Source organism: Peromyscus leucopus, chromosome 8b, assembly GCF_004664715.2.
Source record: "Peromyscus leucopus breed LL Stock chromosome 8b, UCI_PerLeu_2.1, whole genome shotgun sequence".
Taxonomy (NCBI): Eukaryota; Metazoa; Chordata; class Mammalia; order Rodentia; family Cricetidae; genus Peromyscus; species Peromyscus leucopus.
Window position 1 is genome coordinate 31,081,727 of NC_051086.1, and position 25,388 is coordinate 31,107,114.

A 25,388-nucleotide genomic window follows, 5' to 3' on the forward strand; every position below is an offset into this window, starting at 1 on the left:
GGAAATGATTGCTGTCTGAATCAGGATGGACAGAGCTTTTGTGACAAGGACAAGTAGAAAATCCAGATGAATAGAGTATGATTAAGTTCTAAATGACTAAGACGGCCTTGAACATAGAGCTAGGGATACAAACTCCTGTCCCTGTGTTTACATAGCAAGCAGTTTACTCAGCCACCTCCTAATACAGGCCCTAGCCCTAACTATTATTTTCCTTAAGTAATTCCACATTCTTTTTTTTTTTTTCCTGGAACTCACTCTGTAGACCAGGCTGGCCTCAAACTCACAGAGATCCACCTGTCTCTGCCTTCCGAGTACTGGGATCAAAGGCATGTACCACCACCACCCAGCTGGTAATTTCACATTCTTAGCAGGAAGTGGTTGTTTATATATCAGTGGAACTCATGTTATTAGATAGATTTCTCTTCTTTCTATTGCAAGTTTGCAAAATAACCACTACCAGGAAATGCCAATAATAATAGATGATGATGATGATGATAATCATAAAATATGAAAATGCAGAACTCAGTGAAGGACCAAATGCCCATTGCTGTATAACTTGCTTAATTACCCAGCAGAAGGCCCTTAGCCCTCACTAAGGAGGTGTGCAGATATGAAGATTACAGTCATGTCAAAGGGATAAAGATAATGAGGAAGATCCCCTTTATATTAGGTTAATTATGTAGGATTTGGATCTAACAGCTCAAGATGTCTCTTTCCAGTCTAAAATCTTAAGAGTGTGTGATTTCAATAATCTCAATCAGCTTTTATCATTACATAGTTCTTGCCATTCAACAGCTTCTTAAACAGTACAAGAATTTAGAATTTATATATAATCAAAGATTACAAGGAAACTTCTGCATTTATGCTGGAAATTGACTTCTGGACAATGGGATGTCTACAGCATTTAAGGGCCAAAATCAAGATACATAGATATATACATATGTGTGTATGTGTTTGCATGTGTACATATGTATTTCTCTTTATGTGTTTTTCACAGAAATCATATACACATGTATGTACCTGTGTGTGTGTATAAAAACATGTACCTGTCTATGTGTATACAAACATGCACTTGTGTGTATATATAAACATGCAACTGTGTATGTGTATACAAATGTGTACCTGTGTGTGTATAAACAAACATATAACTATGTCTGTATGTGTTTGGGAGTATCAACACTGACTTGTTGCATTGCTGGGCTGTGACACTCAGGTGTGTTCAAGCCACTTCCCCTTGCATTATTTTTAATATTGCAGTGGTGTTATCATGTTGTAATGCTGTAATAAGCTGAGAGTCATTTGTGAATATATATTCTGGAGAGAAATAAGGATTTGCTGAGCTAATTATCAGGAATGTTTTTTTATAAACTGATTTGAAAGAACAGAAAATGACTCACTAGTTATTTTTAGCTGCCATTAGGAGGCAGATAGGAACTTACTTCTCTCTAAGCATCTCACTTCCACGTCCAGGTTTCACAATCACTGAGATGCCTTCAGTTACAGTTCAGTGAGCTCACAGCTCGACAACTTTTTGTTCTTCCTATTTCCATCATGTCACAAAGTAAGGCAGCCTTAGCTCATCTTCTTCTATCGCCTCCATTTGTTTCTTTCTTATCTCTGTTATTATAAATTCATACCACCTTAGGTCTGACCCACTTTATAGATTGTCAAATGCCTCTCCTAAAAAAACAGAAAGGCACTGCCAAGTACCTGGCAGCAGGCAATGCTTTATAGAACTTGAATATACAGTAGAAGAAAATACATCCTTTTAAAGTTTAACGATCTTTCCCCTCTATAAAAGATACTCAGAGCAAAAAGCTCCTTTAAAAATGCCTGCCCATTCGCTTCATTAATATTTACAATTCCTCTTCTGCTGCTAGGTATCTAAGCATGCTTCCACTCTAAGGGGGAATTTCCCCCAGCTCTATTCACGTACATTTCAAATAATGAGTTTTGGTTCCTTGAAGCTACCTAACTGCCTTGGATTCTTCTCTCTTTAATATTGTGTCTTGGTGGAACCTTCTTTTGAACTCCACATGCAAAGTAACAGTTTAATGTTTCCTCAGCACCATTTTACAGGTCACCCTGGTGACTTCAGAGTCTTTATGCCAATGGAGTGCTGGCTGGTATGTTGGGAAGATGAACTAGTCCCACACTGATGCCAACTCAGGCCACTTGATTCTTTTACACAAATGAGAAGATGATGCCCTTCCCCAGAGCAGCTGCAGACCACAGATGCCCAGGCTAGTGGGCAAAGTAAGACAGGACTCCACACTCTCCAGCCTTCAGCCAGGTACCTGGTCAAAGCCCATCAGGACCTTACAGACCATAGGTAGATCACTTCCAACCCTATCTTCTATCTAGCTGCATTCAGTCAAGCTGTGACCTGGAACAGTATCTGCAACCTAACTTCATTCTCATTCTCATTCTCATTCTCTCTCTCTCTCTCTCTCTCTCTCTCTCTCTCTCTCTCTCTCTCTCTCTCTCTCTGCACTCTGTGAGCACAGCTTTATCCAACAAGTGGACAGCAATCGTCCCTGCCAGAGCCTGAATTAGTCACACCTCCAAAAATGCAAACAGTGGCTTGAAAAAATGAATGCATGCTGCCATGGAACACCCATCTATTCAATTCCCACTCAGCCTCTCTGACATCAGAAATATTATCTGGAAAACTGAAGGAACCAGTCACCTCAGTGCTGGGAGGAGGAACAGATGGAAAGTTGGATGTACAGATTTCAACATGAGTTGAGAAGTCTGAAACTTGACTTGTCTGCTTCTATCATTCATAATATAAATGTCTCACACAGGATTTTCATCTTAGTTCTCTACACATAAAAATGCAGAGAAATTTTTTTCTCCCCTAAGACAGGACCTTATATAGCCCCAGATGTCCTTGAACTCATTATGTGACAAGAGCTAGCCTTGAACTCCTGGTCCTCCTACATAGATGTGCTGCAAATATGGATATATATCACCAATATCTGGTTTTATGTGCTGCTGGGGATTGAACCCAGGGCTTTGTACATTCTAGGTAAGTACTTGACTGAGCTACATACCCAGACCCTTGAATGGAAGAATTTTTTTGTGTATGTGAATCAATATTTGTTGAGAAACTACTATGTACTAGACATTTTTCTAAGAGCTTTGTACATGATATAGGAGATACTTTTGTGATTACATTTGAATCTCTCAACAGCCTTGAGCATGAGGCACCATTATTCCTGTTGCAGAGGTAATGAAACTGAAACAGAGAGGCTTGCCTCATCTGAGGTTACACAGTCCATGAGACTCCCCAGAAGTGGGGTTTTGTGACTCTAAAGGAATTCCTTACTATGACACTATTCCCATTTTCCTTTCCATACAATGCTGGGCCGCTCTGACAATCTGGGCTGCTAAGAGAGAAACCCCAGGAGAAGCAAGTGGCAGCATTAGTATTTGTAAGGCAAGCAAAGTTGCTAATAAAAGTCTTGGTTAACTAAGAAGAGCTGGATTGGTGGTGATAATAGGCTTGGACCTCTGTCATGAGAGGCTGAAAAGCAAGGATCAGTGTAGCAGATCTGAGACCACGTGAGTTACCTGTGAGCACTGCAGGCTGGCTCAAGGACTAGCATGGCTACTGACATCACTGTACTCCTGCCCGTGGAGTCTCTGACAAAGCTACAGGCTCTTGACGATCAGTCCAGAGATGGGCATCCGTGCAACGGGGTCAAGGAGTCAAGTTTATTTTATAAAAGGGAACCAAGGTGTTTTTCATACCAAATTTTTTAAAGATTTTATCACTTTATAATTATATGTGTGTGAGTGTAAGGGGGTTGGGGGGTGCCCATGAACTCAGGTCCGCACTGAGTCCAGTAGAGGGTGTTAGGTCCCCTGGTACTGGAGTTAAAGGCAGTTGGAAGCTACTGGAAACTGAACTCAGTCCTATGTAAAACAGCATGCATTCTTAATTCAGGCATCTCTCCAGTCTCCCCCCAGATATCTCATCCCATTTTTTCCTACATTAAGATTCAATGTGTATGTATAGCCTGATTCATTATATTTTAAATAACAACTAATTATGGGTCCCAATGTATTCTTGGACTACATTATAAATATTTCACTCACCAGGCCAGCCTTGTTTTCAACTAATGGCAGCCCACTAAAAGACCAGGAATAGCATTCCACAGCTATGTCAGTGAATTCCACTGGTGAACCATCTGGCATATGTACAGGACTCAGAGAAGCACTTAATAAAAACACTGGGGGCAAACAGGAGGACAGCCAAGCTACTCAATAGTTGGCAAAAGAAATGTACAAGGTGTGCATTACACCACTGCCTCCTTATAAAAACCAGGGCATCTTTTAACTTGCATGCACAATTCTGGGAAAGAATTCTATTCCAAGTCCCTCAACTGCTGGCTGCCATTCTATTGTAACACCGGTGTTACTGGCCTTTACAAATTGATGTACTTGACATTAAGAATATAATCTAATGTTAGGTTAGATTTGAAAGATAACTCATAGAGTTTTGTGCCATGTGTGCGACAATTTGAAAAGAAGACAATTTGGGACTACGTTGTGTCTTGGGGGCTGTCTGTCTTAAAAATCTATAGTCAAATACACTGTTATAGTCAGTGGTCATTCCTGGTACCTGCTTTCTTCTCCCAATTGGACTTTAAACCTCTGCTTCCACGTGTAGTTTCTCCTCTATGCTACACTTGGAGTTTCTGCCCTACATTAACAACATAAGGGCACACTTCTATGATTAAGTCTTGGCTAGTTCGCTCTCAAAAGCAGAATAAAGAGACCTTTTTGTGGTCCCTCAGCATCCTGTTCTTGCCACTGACCTATCTTGCACTCACAAGAGTATGCCCATTTTTCCCTGCAAGGATATAGAAATCTTCATTTTGTCTTTTCTTATCATCCTTCCATTCTACCCACTGCCTGGCACAAAGTCTGATATATCAATAATCCCTAAGAGAGGTTCTCTGAATCAATAAGGATTCTGGCAGCCAGGTAGCAAGACTCAAATATATCAAAGCAATCTCTGGATTGTGAGGGTCACCTTCCAGAGAGGCTTGTAGAAACCTGGAATTCACACAGTGGTCTTTAAACTGAATGTTTTCTTCAACACAGGAAAAGCACCCATGTTATAAGTCATTTCACTCCAAAATGGTACCATTCTGAGTAGCAGAGTCACAGACATCATGGGGAGAGGAAACACCCTATTATCTTGAATGGCCCTTCATGTACCATAACAGAGCAAGACTATTCTACAGAGTAAGTAGATTCTTCTTTGGGGTTCCCTTCTAATTCCAGACCCTCCCTTTCCAACCCAGCAGCCAGCCAAGTTGCCACAGTAGCAGAATCAACAGTGTTAGGCTCATCACCCCCTAGTCATTCCCTGCTGAGTATATTTATTTCTATCCTAAGTAATTCTCTCTGAATGCAGCAATTGTAAAAAATGGATTCTATTCACTGTATTGATAGTGATAAGCTAAAAGAATAATTGGAGGCCATGACCTGTGAGTAAAGCCAGCAAAGAGGGAACATGGGTAGCCCACAAAAGCTCCACATGACAGCATTGCAGTAGAATCTACAAGCCAACCATAAAAACACTTTGAAAACAGGAAAAGGCTTCTTAGTCATAATTTGGGGTCATGAAGAGGAATCATCTAAAGAAGTGAAATTCAAGCAAAGTGGTTGTTTTAACAATACAACAGCAGATAAAGTGGTATGAGTATTTAAATCTAGGTTCTATCTCACAGTAGACATTTTGGGATTCCTTTTGAGAAATAAGGAAATAAACTCTGAGGAAAAAAAAAAAAACAGTAGCTTGCTTGGACCAACACATTTAAAGATGAGAATCTATGGGATTCCTTTCTTGATTACTGCTCTATCACTAAAGGCTGACCCTATTGACCATTGACTTATCTCAGTGGTTCTCAACCTTCTTAATGCTGTGACCCATTAGCACAGTTCTTTGTGTTGTAGTGACCCCTAACCATAAAATTATTTTCATTGCTACTTCATAACTGTAACTTTACTACAGGTATGAATCATAATGTAAATATCTGTGTTTTCTGATGGTCTTACCCTGTGAAAGGGTCATTTGAACCACCCCCAAAAGGGTTCTCAACCAAACAGGTTGAGAACTGCTGCCCTATCTGGTTTCTCTGGTTTCTCCTCTTCAATAAGGTTGAAGTCATCAGCTCTTGCTTTGTTGACTACCCTAACCATCATCACTTTCTCTGGCTCTATTCTCCTTCCTCTGGTATTCTTTTGTGACACACCAAGATGAATTAGATTCAAAAACAATGACTGTCATCATGTGCTCTTTAAGAACCTCTCTCCAAGGTCAGGGTCTTCACTCACACTGCAGATCTGTACAGCCCCCCATTCCATAACTAATATTATCTTAAAATTGGCCAGAAGATTATTCATTTACTGCGAGCACTTTGTTTATCTCCCCAACAAACAAATTACACTTAATCTTCCAGCTAAACTTATTTTATCCTCCCTTGGTTCCTGGGTCCTGTAGCAAGCATAGTTTTTGCTTCTTGCTCCCAGGTTCTTCATGAGGCCTGCCATTGTATGTACATAAAGAGCAGGAGAGGGGAGAGAAAACAAAACTTTTCAGACTCACTATGGATCAAGCAGGCCAGATTTTGTCTCTGTTTCAAGAAAATCATGTAACATTATCCAAATGGCATGGACTCTCTCAAGGTCAGTTCCTTCATGTGAAAAACACACATCCCTACAGCAGCAATGTTAGTGTGGTCCATAGACCTGTGGAGCAGGATGGGTACATGCTCTACCCCAATGTTATCAGAGAGCTAATAGTGACAAAAACTACTTCTATAAATAACACTGAGATGCCATTTATCATTGTCGCTTTGTTGACATCTTCACTAACAATAGAAAATTTATTCTGGTAGCCCAGCGTGAATTGAAGTAGGGACAGCCAGGCACGGTGATCATTGCACTTTGTACAAGGAGGACATGCTGAGGAGGTGGGAAGGAAGAGGAAGTGTCTGGTATAGATGAGAGCAGGATTGTCTTTAGTAAGAATGTCCTGGATGAAGCACGAACATTATTAACCATATGAAATCCTTACCTTGGGGTGTTAATTTGTTCATGGTGACAGGGTGGGTGGCATCTGCAAAGTTCTTCTGCTGCTCCTGCTCATGGAAGTTCCCTGACTAGCATTTGGTAACAACAGACCTGTCCACTGCACCATTAGCTATTTTCCAGGAGTGTTACTTTTCATGGCATGATGAGTTGAGATTACTGTACTCACTACAAATTATGTATTCATGATATTTATTTTTGAACTTCAAAGAAGGTAATTGGCAATATTCATTGTTTGGGGTGAGAACTGGAATTTTGGAAAACTTGTCTCTGACCATGTGGACTTGACAGTGACTTATACATAAATACCATGCTAACCAAATTCATGGTACAAACAACACAGGGAGCATTTCCATACATAACACAGTGTGATGTGCCAGTGTTTAAGGATCTGTAAAGTTAAGTGAGCTACTTACTGTCTTCCAACTGGCCAGGGAACAGTGTTACAACCTCAGAGGCAGGCAATGTGTGGAGTGAGCACTAGATTTTATGTTAACAGAAGAGAATGAAAATTAATGCCTCATACTCAGGGGTACGCATGCCATAACACATGTGTAAAGGTCTGAGGAAAACTTTAGTATCAATCCTTACCTTCTGTCATATTTGAGACTTGTTTTCTGTCACATATGCCAGTCTAGCTAGCTTGTCAGCTGTGGTCATTCTTGCATCTCTGCCTACATCTGCGGGAGGAGTTCCAGGACTACAGAATATACCATGTGTCTAGTTTGGAGTGTTCTGCGCATCCTAATGCATCTTCACTTTCCCACAGCAAATGCTTTGCCCACTACACCACCTTTAATGCTTGGAACTAACTTTTTAAAAATGATTTTTCAGTTTTATTTTAATGCCAAAAGATAATATCAATAAAAATCTAACTAGAATATGGAAATAAATCTTGCTTTTCCAGGATATATTATGAGACCAGATATTTTTCCATGTATCTTATCACATACAGATATAAACAAAAAACATGGATACATTCCAGTAAGTTCAACATTACATTTTTAAAAACATAAAAACAATACTATTTCCATCATATTTTTGTTTGCCAATGATAGTATTTTTAAAACAGCTATATTTTTAAAGATATGAAGTGTGTCAATCATTTTAGGCAAAATAATTGTTTTAACACTTTAGTTTTCATTTTTAGTTAAATATTTTTATTTTTTGTTATTTGTATGCATGCGTGTCTCTATGTGTGACTACCAGTGCCTGTGAGGAAAAAAAAGAGGAGCTCTGATTCCCTTGGAGTCTGAATGAACATGCAGTTGAGAGGTATCAAACACAAATGCTGGGACCCAAACCTAGGTTCTCCGCAAGAGGCGTATGCTCATAACTGCTGAGCCATCTCTCCAGACCTTTAGTGTTTATTCCCAAAGAAAAGAGATCTGTTCAGACATTCAATAACTTTCAAAAGTCTAAAGGATTCTGGAGACCAAGATAGACTATGAGACAGTGTCTCTTATAGCCCACACTAGCCCTTCAGTTATCTATGCATTCAAAACTAGTCTTGAACTGCTGATCCTCCTGCCCCAACCTCCTATGTGCAGGGAATGTGAGCTGGAATAATCATGTCGAACTCACAGCCAAGAATTATGCTAATTTCAGAGCTGTTTTGATTGATAACTTCTGGAAGTAAAATGCCCTCCACAAACTTTAATATCTAGCGAGTACTCAATAAATATCAGGGCTTCCCAAGCATGTAAGCATCATCTGTATGGGGAGATATCTTTATATGCTTTCTAAATTAATATTTGTACAAATATACTATATTTATTTGTCATTAAGGATGATTCTTGAAGTCACCACCAATAACAGCTCTAGAAACCACATCTTCATTTTGCTGATCAAAGTCATCAGCATTACCTGACTGGATTATTTAAACTGCTCAATAAACAGCCTCACTGAATCCATCCTCACACCATTGAGCCTGATTTCAATACCATGACCCCTTATAGCGAGAATATTGCATGACTCCTCTTCTTAAGCTTCTTACATGGCTTGGCCTTCAGCTTACAGCAAAGCAAATGTTCTCACCCACAGCCCAACCCCATTGTCTTCCATGGCTCTCCTTCCTACCTACTCCCTCTGTCCTGAGAATCCTCCTATTCATAGACCTTGGACACATCCCATCTTTTACAGTCCCTCCTCCTGTGACTTGAAATGCTTCCTCCAGTGAATTCTGGCTTCTTTCTGAAGATAAGAGTCTTCCATAGAGGCATATATGAATGTCCATCAATTCTTGAGTAGCCTACTTTCCCACACACAGCTCTGCAACTTGTGTCCCATTCTTCTTCCCTTTCCTCTTTAGCAGAGACCTTTATTTATATAACATATGTACTTATATGTTGGCTGTCTTACCAGCTAAAATGCTATTTCCACAAGAGTAGAAATTTTGTCTCTGTATTCTACCATATGCCAGGCACACAGGAGTTGCTTAAATCGATTTGCTGACTATAAAAGTGGATGAATAAACAAATGAACAATGATCACCGTGATCAATGTGGGTCTTTACTCAAGACTAGGAGTGTTTTCTGAGTACATAACCCCCTAAACTATATTTTCAGGAGCTCTTGACCCTTATCATCAAATCTCCTGTGGAGCATGCATCTCAGTATCAATGGAAAATGTAATAGTTTTGCCAAGATTTGCAATTTTCCTGGAAGAAAGTATGAAATTTTTGATCTGTGAATGAAGACTAAGAACATTTGAAGGAGACTAGAAAACTGACTTGGGTCAACTCAGCAGGGGAGACAAAAATCACTTGAGGAAATAAAGACCATGACTGGTCACAACCCAGCATCTTCCTGTTAAACTTGAGGGTAAGGAAATAAGATGGTGTTTTCTTGTTAGGTTGGACCCTTTGGTTTAAGCTGAGAAACATGGCTTCTGGGCTGAGTATATTGCATAAATCCCACTACGAAGTCATTTAAAATTTAATTCAATTTTGAGAACATGGCAGAAAGTGAGACAGAGACAATAATAATAATAATAGGAATCTATGGGCTCAAATTTCTGACAGATAGGAAGCCAGAATACACAGGAACACCACCTCTAGGAATAGATCCCCATGTTCTAGGAGAAGGACCCAGGCTCTGTTATTATGTATCTGACTTCAGGCTTAGGTTGGCATTTCCCTTTACTTCAAGTAAAACATGTGTCCTAAGCATTCACTTCAAGATATATTCAGATCTTGCCAATGGACATTAAAAGATTCCCTCAACCATAACTGGAGCCCATTGCCTCTCTGGTGGCATGACCCAAAATACCTCATAAGGCTGCTCCTTTATGGAATGTCTCCAACAGTGTTTAAGCACAAAACAGTAATCATTCAACCTCTAAATCTCAGGAGTCCTTAATAAATTACTGATAACAAGGATGTATCATCACATTTAGCTCCCTCCAAGGATTTATGGGCTACAATTCTCCTTTGTATCACTTACCAAGTATAAGAACAAATTGTATAATTTCTGCTCTGTTTCTCCTACATCTTAATAACCATTACATGGCTCTTAGAAAACTGCCTAACAAGAAGGTGGGCATAAGTACTGTGGCTTTCAATGGTTATGTGAAAAGTTAGTGAAACTGAGAGTTTTCCTAGTGTCAGAGTGGCATTTTCCCATGGAGCTCTTTTCGGTAAGATGTTCAAAGTATGAGCACCATGGAGAATGTGTCAAGTTTCTTAAGACATATCTCTGGGAGGAAAAGCTGGTCACTGTATCAAATATACTGATATATACATCTTGGTTCTCATCTCTCTCTCTCTCTCTCTCTCTCTCTCTCTCTCTCTCTCTCTCTCTCTGTGTGTGTGTGTGTGTGTGTGTGTGTGTGTGCGCGCGCGCGCGCGCGCGCGCCATTCAGTGCACCTTATTATCCCCTGAACTGAAATTCCCAGGCTGAATAAGCACTGCACTATGGCCTTACTTTTTATTTGTCAAATTTTGAGTTTCTAAGAACCTTGAATTTCATTACAAGATACTGGCTGCCTTGTCTGCAACAGTCATCAAATTGTTGTTTCAGGCTTTCCACTTCTAAAGCTCCATTCTCTGGATCTTATTTTATTCTTTAAAAATATCTAATGTAGCAATTGTGAAAATATCTTATCAGAATCTCTCAGCAAGTCTACCCAACACAGTAGAAATGTGATTTCCATGAAACTCTCATTTCACCAAGAATGTTATCACATCTAAGGACTGAGGAGACATAGGTGAGGAGCTTGTCATGCAAGCATGAAGACCTAAGGTCAGAATTAATGTGGGATCCAGGCTTACTCACACTGTAAGTAAGCCCAACAGTGGGGAGGTAGAACAGGTAGATCCCTGGGGCTCACTGGCCTGGCCTAATCAGTGAGCACCAAACCCCATTGGGAAACCCTGTCTCACAAAACAAAAAGAAGAAGAGGAGGAGGAGGAGGAAGAAGAAGAGGAAAAAGAAGATGATGATTGGCACAGCCATATCTAAATGGAATGGCAGAAATCATAAAGCCAGCACAGCTGTTTGACAAAGATCCAGCAGAGCTGAGCCACATGATGGCTGCCACGACACCCTTGGTTTTCATCTCCACCCCTTGCATACTTGGGGCACTTTTAATATTTGTACAATTTGAGGATATTGGATTGATGCAAAATTTCTTATGAATCATTTATACCTTCTCCCAGGAATGCTGCTTCTAAGCTTCCCCAAGACAGTCCTGAACATACTGTTCCCCACAAACACTTTTAGGGAGATATCCTTATCTACTTGAAGGTCTTCCTTATGCCTTGGAGGTTGTGATACAAAAAGAAGCCAGAGGTCTCTTCATGAGGCTATGAGACATTCTTGAAACATCTGTCCCTGTACTTACAAAGGAACAAGATATTCAAAACAAGGTAAACTTAAAAAGGTCAACAAGATTGTCCACATTTCAGATTACAAGTCTCTTCCCACTGTACAATCAGACAATTATGTGGCATACAACTCTGCCCTACATAGAGACATATTGATAAGCAAAATATGAATTGGAAAGATGATAAAAGTATGAGGAGTCAGGACCTCCCTCTCTTAGAAAAGTTAGCTCATGCAGAGCTACTATAATGTTATATGACCAAGGAACAACAGAATGTCAGGATTAGACATATAGACAAATTATATAAAGATAAAAATGTGAACATTTATTATATTATGCCAGAATTTGAGTAATAATTGCAGCAGCTTTGGCATAAGGATTTTTCTTGGGTACTCTAACAACTAAGAGTTAATAATACACTGCTTGGGACATGGCAAAATACCCAGGGTGGCTTGAAGATTTTGTTTTGTTTTAGTGTCCTTGAAGCAAACAAAGCAACCAGCCTGAGAACAGGTTGCCATACAACTCTAGATTGTGAAAATTTAGGCTATGGGATTAACGAGTAAGGATGATAACTCTGTTTATTAATGATGTCAAAATTTGAGGGAGAATGATTGGAAATGATAGCTCTGTTCTGTCATAATTTATTAATGATGACTAAAAGATGAACAAAAGGAAGTGAAACACATGTCCAAAAACAAAAATGATATGATCTATGTTTTGGAACATCATGAATGTATCCCTGTTTACTAAATTCTGTATAAATTAAGAAGCATTCTGGCTGCTAGTCAGTCAGGCTGCAAAATTATCCCAACCATCATGGCCTGGCTCACTTCCATCCTCCACTGACTCCCTACATCTTCTGCTGGGACCTGTTCCACTGGGGATGACTCCCGTATGCTTCCTCTCTGTCCACCTCTCCTAAAATGAAACTGAGAAGTATCCCATGTCTGATTCCTCTGTCTCTGCTCTTTCATCCACCCATCTTTAGATTCTGCCCTCATCCAGAACTGGACTCTGACAGATGATGATGATGATGATGATGATGATGATGATGATATGTATAGCTCCTGAGGGATGACAACTGGATCTTAATCTCTGACCTCCATGTGCACATACACACAAATGTGCAGTCACCCTCACATGCTCAGAACCCCTACCCACAAAGATAGAGAGACAGAGAGACAGTGAGTATGTGTATGTGTGTGATGAGTGAGTAAGTGAGTGAGAGAGAGAGAGGGAGAGAGAGAATGAATGAATGAATGCTATTATTACAAATGATATTCAGCAAGAAAAAGAAAATGAACCATTCAAAGACATTCCTAAAATTTAATATATCAACCATTTATGCATCCACCTTGAATATTTTCACCTTTTTATTCACACTGAGCTCCTAGGTGGGATATTACTGTCCAGAAACTAGTTACAATCACTACAGAAGAGTGTTGGGGACAACAAACAATAAAGACAGCTTTGGTCAAATCTGAGGTGAGGAAGATTCAACCTTCCCAATGAAGACTCAGAAGGACAGTGAGACACAATGTTCCTAGGTTGATGAAGTATGCTAATAGTTTTAAAAAGATTTAAAATGCCAGGACTGTTACCTAAAAGTAGGAAACAACTATCTGCTGTTTGAGGTTAACCTTCTAAAATAAACAGCTTCAAAGTTCACACTGTGGCAGGCCTGATTCACAAGCTCCTCAAGAATCTCTTCATACGGTTCACAGGAGAAGGAAAACAATTGGTTTTCTCCCCCAGCAATAATAGCAAAGCCCTTTGAGTAAATATAAAGGGTTTCAAGGAAATGTTCTCTTTTTCCTTGTGTTCCTCTCCAAAGGGCATGATATTTATGGGGAAGAACAATCATGCTTCATTTTCCCAGGACCTCCAGCTTGCTCTGGGCACCATGGTCAAGCAGATGATCAGGTAAGCTTCATATTTGGGATGGCGATGTCATATGAATTTTAAAGGTGGGGTAAATGCTCACTACTAGAATCTGTTTGAATGTCACAACTATCATAACAGTCCATTACATGATAGATTCTGAATTCCTCAAAAAGTGACCTCAAGTCAGCCTTCTCCCACAGTTTGGAGGAACTCCACACAGTGGACTGCTCAGCAGTACAAAGTATGGACCGCTACACAGCAGCATAAATAAACATCAAAAGCAGTCTCCAACTGATAACACACAAACACATGCGCACACATGCAGGCACAAATGACTAAATACTAATTGGTTCCAATTTTGTGAAGTTCTAAGAGTGACCAAGAGTTAGTAGAGAGTGTTGACAACAAAGGGGCAAAGGGAACCCTTTGGAAATGGGAGTGTTCTGTACACCCACTGTGAAAATGATGGTTAAATGAATCTGTACGTTCATCAAAACCCTTTGAATTATACCCATAAAATCAGTGAATCCAAATGAACGAAAATTATACCTCAGTATCTCCTGATTTTTAAAAAAATCCATAAAATTAAAATGATAGGAAATACATAAATGGTTCCCTGAGTAGTTGATGTTAGCAATTATTTCCTTGAGGAAAAAAAAATGTTTATTCTTATGGCTATAATTTGCTGGATTCTCAAAGCTAGTGAGCTATTCACAATTTCAGTATCATAAAATTCTCACATGCATGGCAATCTCCAGGGGAACCTGATTCAATTAGGACAGAACTAAGTTGCTACAGCTCTCATATGGTCCTCAGAGGTGCAGATGTTTGTTGTCCACAGATGTCACATAACAGACCCAAAGATTCCCCTCCCATCAGAAGCCATGGGGCTCTTGCTTTGATTTCTGTACTGGACCATGAACCAAGAATTTGGAGCATGCGAGGCCAGTACTTACGGCTGAGCCACACCCCAGCCTCACTATGACTGTGTATCTCACACTGGCTTATGTCAGATTTACCCTCTGTTTTGACAGGGTAACTGTTTTTAAATATATTCATATGCATTTTGAATGTGAAAAGGAGTTGATTTACTAAAAACTAAGGTGAATGTTTTGTAAAGAGCTAATAAAACCATACTCATGAAGTGATGGAAGGCAAGAAAAAGAAATCCAACTAGGAATAAAATCTATAAATAATATTTCCATGCAATATTTTTGTTGATTCCTTTAGAATTTCATGCATTCATGCAATATATTTTAATATTCACCTCTCCCACTCCTCCAAGATTCACACCACATCAATTTCATGTCCTATTTTCTTTTAATAACATACTGAGACCACTTTGTACCTTTCATGGGTGTAGTCATATACTGAAGCATATTAGACCTATCAGGGGCCACACTCTTAAAGAAACCTATGTCTCTACCCTCTAGCAATCATCAACACTCCATAGGTCCTCAACTAGGGGTGGGAGCTCACAATCTCACAATCCTCCCTCCCCCCAACACACACATCTTCTGTTGGAATATTGACTGGCTTGGTCTTGTGCAGGCAACAATAACTGCTGTCATGTCTTGTCATGACCAGAAGACACTATCTTGCCTGTGTGTTCCCTGATCTCTTGCTTTTAAGATCTTTCTATCCTTTTTCAATAATGTTCCTTGATCCCTATGGGGAAGGATAATGAAATGAGTGATACAGTTGGATACTATGGATGAGTACTCATAGACTCTGATTTTCTGTACTTTCTGTAGGCTCAGTTTTACTAAGAAAAAAAATGTTTTCTTTACAAAAAAAAAACTAAGCAGAACCTGACTGTCTGTATCATAGAAACATATGAACAAACTTAAGTGGGACAAACAATAAAACAAAGTAAAATGTAGATAAAAGTATGATCCAGAACCATGTTTCTCAGCCTCTCATGCTCCATCCTATGGAACATTTGACAATCTCTACAAACTATTCTGATTATCACATTGAGAATGGTGAGAAAGGAGCTATTGTCAACTGATGACTAAACATCCAAGATATAACTACACATCCTATAATGCACAGAACAGTCCCTGAATGAAAGCTGAACTTTAACTGAAAACAAAACAAAAACCACCTGATTTTTAGTCACTCTCACAGTACCATAAACCACTAATCTCTTAGCAATAGAATCCCTCTTATACAAGACTTTTTCCCAATAAACTAAAATAGACTGTATGTTGAAAATGTATAAAAGGGTTGGAGATGGTTCATCAGTTAAGATCAATGGCTATTCTTCTAGAGAACCTGGGTTTGAGTCCTAGAATCCACATGATGGCTTACTACCATCTGTAACTATAGTTTCAAGGGATCCAATGTCTTCCTCTGGCTTCCATGGACACTGGTACACTTAAATACATGCAGCCATGACACCCATACACATGAAATAATAAAATAAAAATTTTAATTAAAAAAAATAAAATGTAAAAAAAATAAGTCTACCTATGAGATGTGCCCATCAAGAAACCTATGATTGGAAGGAAACTTCCCTTGTAGTAAACTGTGTTTTAAACTGCCATGGGAAAGCAACTTCAACAAGCCCTCAACAAGGCCAGGTAATTAAAACATGAATGTAGATACAACTTTGGTTAATATATTCTGACATAATCTCTGAGACCATGACAGTCAGGAATCCACAAAGTCACAGGTCAGAAATGTAGCACAAGTGACTAATTTCCAAATTACTTTTACCTTTCACTTATTTTTTTATAATTAATTTAATTTTACATATCAGTCACAGATTCCCCTGTCTTCCCTCCTCCTACACCCCTGCCCTGCCCCCCAATCCACCCCCCCATTCCCATCTCCTTCAGGGCAAGGACTCCCCTGGGGATTCAGCTCAGCCTGGTAGATTCAGTCCAGGCAGGTCCAGTCCCCTCCTCCCTTCACCCAGGCTGAGCTGTGTCCCAGCATAGGCCCCAGGCTCCAAAAAGGTAGCTCATGCACTAAGGACAGGTCCCAGTCCCACTGCCTGGGGGCCTCCCAAACAGATCAAGCTAATCAACTGTCTCACTTATCCAGAGGGCCTGATTCAGTTCCATGGGGGCTCCTCAGCTATTGGTTCATAGTTCATGTGTTTCCACTAGTTTGGCTATTTATACCTGTGCTTTTTTAAATCATGGTCTCAACATCTCTCGCTCATACAATCCCTCCTCTCTCTTGCCAGCTGGACTCCTGGAGCTCCACCTGGGGCCTGGCCGAGGATCTCTGCATCCACTTCCATCAGTCATTGGATGAGAGTTCTATCACGACAGTTAGGGTGTTCAACCACCCGATCACCAAAGTAGGTCAGTTTGGGCTTTCTCTTGACCATTGCCAGTAGTAGTCTATTGTGGAGGTATCTCTATGAATTTCTGGGGAGCTCTCTAGCACTTTGCTTTTTCCTATTCCCCTGGGGTCTTCATTTATCATGGTCTCTCTTTCCTTGTTCTCTCTCTGTGTTCTTGATTCATCTGGGACCTCCCTCCCCACTAAGCTCTCTTTCCCCGACCCTTGTCCTCCATTACTGACCCCCGCAACCCCAGTTTGCTTATGTAGATCTCATCCATTTCTCTGTAGTTGGGTGATCCCTGTGTCTTTCTTAGGATCCTCTTTGCTAGGTAGCCTCCCTGGAGTTGTGAGCAGCAGTCTAGTCATCCTTTGTTTTACATCTAGTATCCACCTATGAGTGAGTACATACCATGTTTGTCTTTCTAAGTCTAGGTTACCTCAGTCAGGATGATTTTTTCTAGTTCCATCCATTTGTCCACAAACCTCATGATGTCATTGTTTTTCTCTGCTGAGTAGTACTCCATTGTGTATATGCACCACATTTTGTTTATCCATTCTTCAGCTAAAGGGCATCTAGGTTGTTTCCAGGTCCTGGCTAATACAAATAATGCTGCTATGAACATAGCTGAGCATATGCCTTTGTAGTATGATTAAGAATTCCTTGGGTATATGCCCAAGAGTGGTATAGCTGGGTCTTGAGGGAGGTTCATTCCCAATTTTCTAAGAAAGTGCCATATTGATTTCCAAAGTGGCTGTACAAGCTTGCATTCTCACTAACAGTGGAGGAGAGTTCCCCGTACCCCACATTCTCTCCAGCTGTCTTCAGTGTTTTTAATCTTAGCCATTCTGACAGGTATAAGGTGGTATCTCAGAGTTGTTTTGATTTGCATTTCCCTGATGATTAGGGAGGTTGAGAAATTCCTTAAATGTCTTCCAGCCATTTGAGCTTCCTCTGTTGAGAATTCTCTGTTTAGCTCTATAGCCCATTTCTTAATTGGACTATTGGGAATTTTGATGTCTAATTTCTTGAGTTCTTTATATATTCTGGATATGAGCCCTATGTCAGATGTGGAGTTGGTGAAGATCTTTTCCCATTCTGTAGGCTGTCACTTTGTTTTGTTGACCGTGTCCATTGCTCTACAAAAGCTTCTTAGTTTCAAGAGGCCCCATTGATTGTTTCTCTCAGTGTCTGTGCTACTGGTGTTATATTTAGGACGTGATTTCTAGTGCCAATGCGTTCAAGACTACTTCCTACTTTCTCTTCAATCAGATTCAGAGTAACTGGATTTATGTTGAGATCTTTGATCCACTTGGACTTAAGTTTTGTACACAGCCAAATTATTTTTAAAGGAATACTGTAATTACAGTCATTGCTGTTCTCATTCTCCCTCTCCCTCTCCCTCTCTCCCTCTCCCTCTCCCTCTCCCTCCTCTCCCTCTCTCTCTCTCTCCCGTCTTTCTTTCTGTCCCTCTCCTTTAATGAGTAAGCTCTCTGGAACTTTGACATAGCAAGTACAAGCTAAACCTGATTACTTGGTTTATGGAGCACAGGGAACATTATCAAAGACCCAACAACAATGTATATTCACTTAGAAGCCCAGCAACCTGCTGGCTTTTAATCAAGTTTAAAGACACAAGAGTAAAACAAAAATTGAGAATGAGTGTTTTTACTCCTATTAGAAGGTAAAGAGGCATGCTGGCAATTGTTCCCATAACATCAGCCCTGAGATTACAGTCTGTAAACAGAGAAGCAAACACATTTTCTTCAAGGCAATTCTTTTCCCCTGACTGACAAGTTCTACACAACTCAAAATGAAACTGTGCTTCAGATCCATTTTTTCCACTAAAATTGCTTTGTTGCAGCACCACTGTAGCAAGACGAAAGAGCTCAGAACACTTTCTCCTCCTAAACAAGAGCCGTGAAATAAGACCCCAGGGTCTCAGAACTCAGATTCCAATTCATTAAATGTCTCTTAACCATTGTTAATAATCCACTCATAAATAACAGCACCAGTATAGTTTTCAACTCTGTGATGCTTCCAATCTTTACATTTAACCAGCACCCTTTTTGCCTGGATACTTGGAAATTTAGCATACAAACCCCCCCCCAAAAAAAAGAGTTGGGAAGACCTCAAATTCACATATTTTAAGTAGATAGAAGAAGAAAGAAAGTGTACTTGAAGAGTCAGGATGCAGACTGTGTGAGCCAGTACATGATCCAATCGCCTCAACAAATTTTGCATTGTGCTTTGAAAACTACACTGAGATATGACTTACAGTCTATACAGCACACCAGGACTTAAAAACAATAATGAGGAAAGTCTTCAAAAATCATTCAGCTACCTCACTACTGGGATGATTTACATGCTTCCTAAATTTCATTCTCCTTCACATTTCGTGTTTCTGTTATTAAATTTGTTCCTTGACAATTTCATACATGTGTATAAAGTAGTCTGCTCACCCTCACTCCCTCTTATCTCCCTGCTACCTCTGTCAACCCTCCTCACTGCTTTACAACATTCCTATCTTTCTGTTCTGTGAGCCTTTGAGTTTATCCAGAATCCTCTGGACAACTGTGAGCTTGAATCTATACAATCTTGTGCTCACAAGTGGCTATTATAAGAAATAAAAAAAAAATCATGGTAGATTTTCAAAGATTCTTTGAGGCACAAATGAACAGGAAATACCTGGACCTTGATTGTACCTGCCAGCCTGGCTGCCCTTATCCAGACAAACGAGTTAGAGTAAAAAATAGCGAACAGTGAAACATGCCCATGAACTCATCAGTGTCACACAGCCAGGCACCTAAAAAGCCATCAAACAAAGGGGACATGGAACATGGAGATGAACCCACATATGATCTGTTGAGAAATAGACAACCACAAGTGGTAGATGACAAAAAGATTGCACCCCAACCCCAATTACTCAGCCAGTGAGGAAAGTTCCAGGGTTACTGAAACTTCTCTGTACCCTTGTGGCATGGCTGCTTCTTAATCTGGGGCTAGTGCCCAGATCTATCCCCGTTTGTCACAAACAACAGCCTTCTTTTTCTAGGCTGGACAGTATCCACTGTGTATGCATGTCACATTTTTCTCCATAAATTCATCTGCTTTGGGACACTTGGCTGTTTCCATGAATTAACTATAAGTGCAACATATATGGAAACAGAAATCCCTTTGATTACTGGGAACTATTCCTTTGGATAAATATCCAGAAATGAGGTCTTTGAATAGAACTTTGCTATGGAGCCTCCATATAATTTTTCAGAATGGCTGTAATAATGTACATGCCCATCAAAAATGTACAAAAGTCCCCATTATCTGCACCCTCTCCAATACCTGTTGTCTCAAATCCTTGTAAAATTTACTGTGACAGCCATGCGGGGAGCATTCTCATTGCTGCTCTCATTTGTATTTTCTTAATTCCTAGTGGTGATGAACATCTTGTGCCTCTGTTCATTACATAATTGTCCCTCTTGAGTTTATGTGTTTATGCCTTCTAGATATTAGCCTTTATTCGGATACAACATTTGTAACTATTTTCTCCTATTCTTTGGATTATCTCTTCACTCCTCAAAGCTAATAGTCACTCACTTGACTCAGATGGCAGCCAATGAATTATGCTTTCACTTTCCTACTGCAAGGAAAAAAAATGATATTCAAATTTGTTCCATCCTTTATTCTTTTGGACATGCAACACTTAGTTAAGGAAATTTCCTCTTTAAAATAATTTCATGTACAGTGGAGAATTAATGATAGTTACACTGTCACCTCTAAGAACTTACCATAAACAAACATGTGGACAAAATTTGTGAAGCATCTGTCCTCTGAGCTTTCTAGTTTGTCAGAAAGACCCAGTGTACATACAAGACCAAGGTAGTAAGAATATGATAATGTTACTATATTTGAAATGTTCATTTCAAAATTATTATTAATTATTAAGCATTCCATCTTCATTCAAAATGGGATAAAATTCTATAGACAAACACAAGTGGTTTGTAGCTTGGGAAGTGATGGAGCATTTTATATGGCGGAGGAGATAATAGTCCAAATTTCAAACAACAAAAATATCTTTAAGTCAACATTCATCATTCCAGATGGAGTATGAGCCATGTCCCTTCTGCTTTCCACGGTGAGTCCTATCACTGTCCAGGAAGAGGGATATTCCATTTAACCTCTGATCACCTATCACGTTCCAGACTCTGATCTAGTAACTGATATTGTTTTGATGAAGAGAAGGAACTCAGTCAACTGAAGAAAAGTGCAGGAAGATCAGCAAGGGTAAGGTGTGGTGAATAAGGATGGCAAATGTGTGTCCACAGGATGCTACCAGAGTACTCTTTGTGGATCTGTGCCCTACACTATCTGGATAGCCAAGAACCAAAGTCTGGAGAGCCCAGAGACCTAGGGTAGAACCAAACAGAAATGGCCAAAAGAATCAGTGAAATGATTCCTAATGATATTCTGCTACACTCATAGATCAGTGCCTTATCCAGTCATCATTAGAGAGACTTCCTCAGGCGACAGATAGGAATGGGTGTAGAGACCCACAAACAAACATTATGCAGAGGTCTCCATCTGGTCCCTCCCCTCAGAGGTTGAGGAACTCCCTGGAAGAGGGGGAGGAAAGAATATAGGAGTCAGAGGGGATGGAGTACTGCAGGAGAACACAGCCCACTGAATCAACTAAGCAGGACACATATGTGCTCACAGAGACTGAAGAGGCAAGCAGCAGGCCTGCATGAGTCTCCATCAGGTCCTCTGCATATATTTTATGGCTGTTAGCTTGGTGTTTTTGTGAGAATCCCAACAATGTTAATGGCTGTTAGCTTGGTGTTTTTGTGAGAATCCCAACAATGTTAGTCGGTGTATCCTTGACTTTTTTGCCTTCTCTTGGGACATTTTTTCCTCCTGTTGCATTGCCTTGTCCAGCCTTGACATGATGGCTTTTACCTGGTCTTATTGTATCTTGGTCTGTTCTGTTTGGCTGTCGTCTCTTGGTGGCCTGTTCTTTTCTGAAGAAGAAACAGAGTGGGAGTGGATCTGAGGAAACAGGAATGTGGGGGTGGCACTGGGAGGACCCGAAGGAGGGGAAAATGTGATCAGGATGTATTGTGTGAAAGAAGAATATATTTTCAACAACAACAATAATATTAAAGATTCCAACCATGAAACCTGGGTTGTGGTACCACACTGTTTAACACTATGCTAACAGTATCACCATGGTTTCCAGAAGTGATCAAGATGGTGCTACAAAAGGAAACAATGGAGGCTAACCTGGCAAAACCATTGGCTGTCCATACAGCAAAAACGATTCATGTATGTGGTAATGAGTCATCCATGGAAGGAGCATTCATACTGACTGTACCTATATAATAGCAGTATTGGGACCACTTTCTATCAGCACTTGGGTATCTCTGTAACTCAGAGAAAATCAGAAGTAACCACTGACTATAAGCACCCGCCACTAACATATTCTTTCACAGATTGATGTGTCTTGGTACAGGACAGACAAAAGAGACCATTGGACCCTCTGATGATTAATTACTCAGAGCATCTAGAAAGGAAAAGCAAAACAAACCCATTAACATGACAATTTGAACTAGAACTGCCTTTGCTTTATGGCTGCAAAATGCTCTTCTCTTTCATCCAAAACCAGAACAACCTCTCCAGGCATTCTTCCTCTAGAAACCTGAAGGGCACAACCTTTACACAAAGCCTGATATTTACACTGATGTGGATCTTGAGAGCATTACAGACTAATCCCAAAGACCATACGATGTTTTGTCAAAATCATACCACATTTGAAAGGCAAAGTCAATGATGTGATGTAGCTAATGCTGGTAGAGACAGGATGCTCAAGGCACTTCTCAGAAAGGGAAGGCTTATCAGCCATTGGAGCTGTAAATTAGTAAGTCTTCTAATTATCTGACACTCTAAAAATAGGATAAATCAGATGTAATAGATATCCTTTGACAATAATAAAAACATCACAGCTCATTAATTAAAGTAACAAGACCATTGTCACCTCATTGCTTTCCTGAAATTTTATCAGAATATCTTTTCAAATAAAACAGAAAGTGTAGATAAAGTTTCCAAGTTCTACTCCTGTCTTGCTTTGAATTGAGACTTCTTGAAGGCAGGAATTTGTGTCTAAGGTATCTTTGAGCCCTCCTACCCCATGATATCCCTAACAGTATTTCATCTGTGTGAATATAGGGGAAGGGGAATTAAAGGGTTAAGAGAAAGTTAAGACCAGAGGCAAAGAGAACAGCAAGCAGAAGACAAAACTGGGTAGGGCAGTTCCTGCATTTGCCACACACCCCACTCCAGTGTCTACAGACTCACTCGGCAAACATTTGCACAGATGCAACCTCAGTGCATGGTGGAGTCTTTGACAGATTGCAGCACAACCTCCTTTGATATATTTTAGCTGGCCCACAATGTCACTTTTGATCATTTTTTCAATTCACCATCCTTTCACCAGCCAAAGCCAAGCCAGCCTACTGTGATTCTCTTATTTTGGCACCAACTTGTGTGTGTGTGTGTGTGTGTGTGTGTGTGTGTGTGTGTGTGTGTTCTTGAGGTCACTGAAAAACAATCCCCTTGTTTCTTCCTCCCTGCAGGACTCTTATCCCTCTCTGAGTCTTTTTGAGTCTAGGCAGGTTTCAGCAATGTCACCAGCCCAGTAAGGGCCCTTGGATAAAAGAGCTGTCTGCCTAAGCTCCTCAATTTATCAGAGCTTTCAGACATGAAAGAGTAAACCGATTCCTAGTCAGCAATGTTGCATTGCAGAAAAAAGCAAATACAACCATCAAATGGATTACATACAAGCCTTGAATTCGAAATTAAGGGATATGGGGAAACAAGGTACTTAATCAATTAGGATGAGCCCAGTGTTCTCTTTACAGCCAGAAACTAACCAATTAAACAAACAGCAGACAGCACACGGGCATTCAATTCCTGGTATTTTTATAGCAAATAATATGGTCATTCATTCTAACATCCCTGTTTAGTCTCTGACTTAATTCTTTAAATGTGTTGAATTAGAATCATTAATTTTCTTAACTGTGTCAACCCATCAAGGTCATTTTCTGCCACTGAATCAGAACGTAGTAGTTTTGTACCCCCACTAACAATTTGTATTTCAGGCAGTTACAATATTTTAAAGGGAGGTAGCATTCTGGGTGTCTATTAATATATATAAACTATTCAGCACTGTCAGGCATAATGGAACGATATAAACAGAATCCATTTCCATTTTAATGCAAAGACAACATATCTGATGCCTTTATTTTTAATGTGCCACATCTCTCACTATGCAATCCAAATTGCTGTTCAAACAAGAATGGCATGGTTACTGCCATTACATCCTCTTAATGAATCAATATCTTTCCAGAAACATTCATGAGAAAGCACAGTCTTAAGCACAGTTGTTGTTACCAATAATAATTCCAAACACAAGAGTTTGAGAACGTATTTTTAAAAATTCACTTGGTTTATCTGTGTGTGTGTTATCATTATATACTTTACAACAGTTTATTACAGTTTATTTTCCTAGAGTAGGTGATTTCAGTATGAAAAGCAGGCAGTTCTAGCTCAGTAATATTTTAGTTCATGAACTTAAATAGTGATAGAAGATAGAGAGGTGCAGGAGGGAAAGAGATGATGAGAGAGGGGATAAGAGAGGGAGAGTTAGAGAGAATGAACTAGAGAAAAAACACCTTCTACAAATGCATGTTTCTTCCTAGGAATAGTATTCACAATGGGAGAGTCTGTTTTCTTTTATAACATTTCTCTCAATTACATTTATATAGAACTTGAAGGCAATTTCTGGCTAATTTGTACTTTTTCACATTATGAAAAAATATGATGCACATATTTTTAGTGGAAACTATTCACTACTTGAAGAAAGATTCTTTTAGGAATTTAATGTCTGTGTTGGTTATGATCCTCATTGCTGCAACAATAGTGCTGACACAACAACTCAAGAATGAAGGGTTTGTTTGGGCTCACACATTTTGGGTTCATTCCATCATGGTGGGGAAGATGTCATCAAGAAAGCGTGGATGCCAGTCCCAATGTGTGTGCAGTCATGAGGCAGAAAAAGAAAGATGAGTACTCATGCACAAGTAGCTTTCTCATTTTAATTCAGTACAAGACCCAGCCCAATCAATAGTACTACCATATTTATGGTGGGTCTACCAATTTGAATTTACCTAATCCAGAGACTCTCTAGAAGAATGCCCAAGATTTGTCTCCAAAGTG

At 39.8% G+C, this 25,388-nt stretch overlaps 1 protein-coding gene across 2 annotated transcripts in view; it reads right to left on the reverse strand.

The window, feature by feature from the left end:
- The window catches only part of Sgcd (sarcoglycan delta), a 937,685-nt gene that overhangs the window by 796,452 nt on the left and 115,845 nt on the right, over positions 1-25,388 (reverse strand). The window lies entirely within an intron of this gene.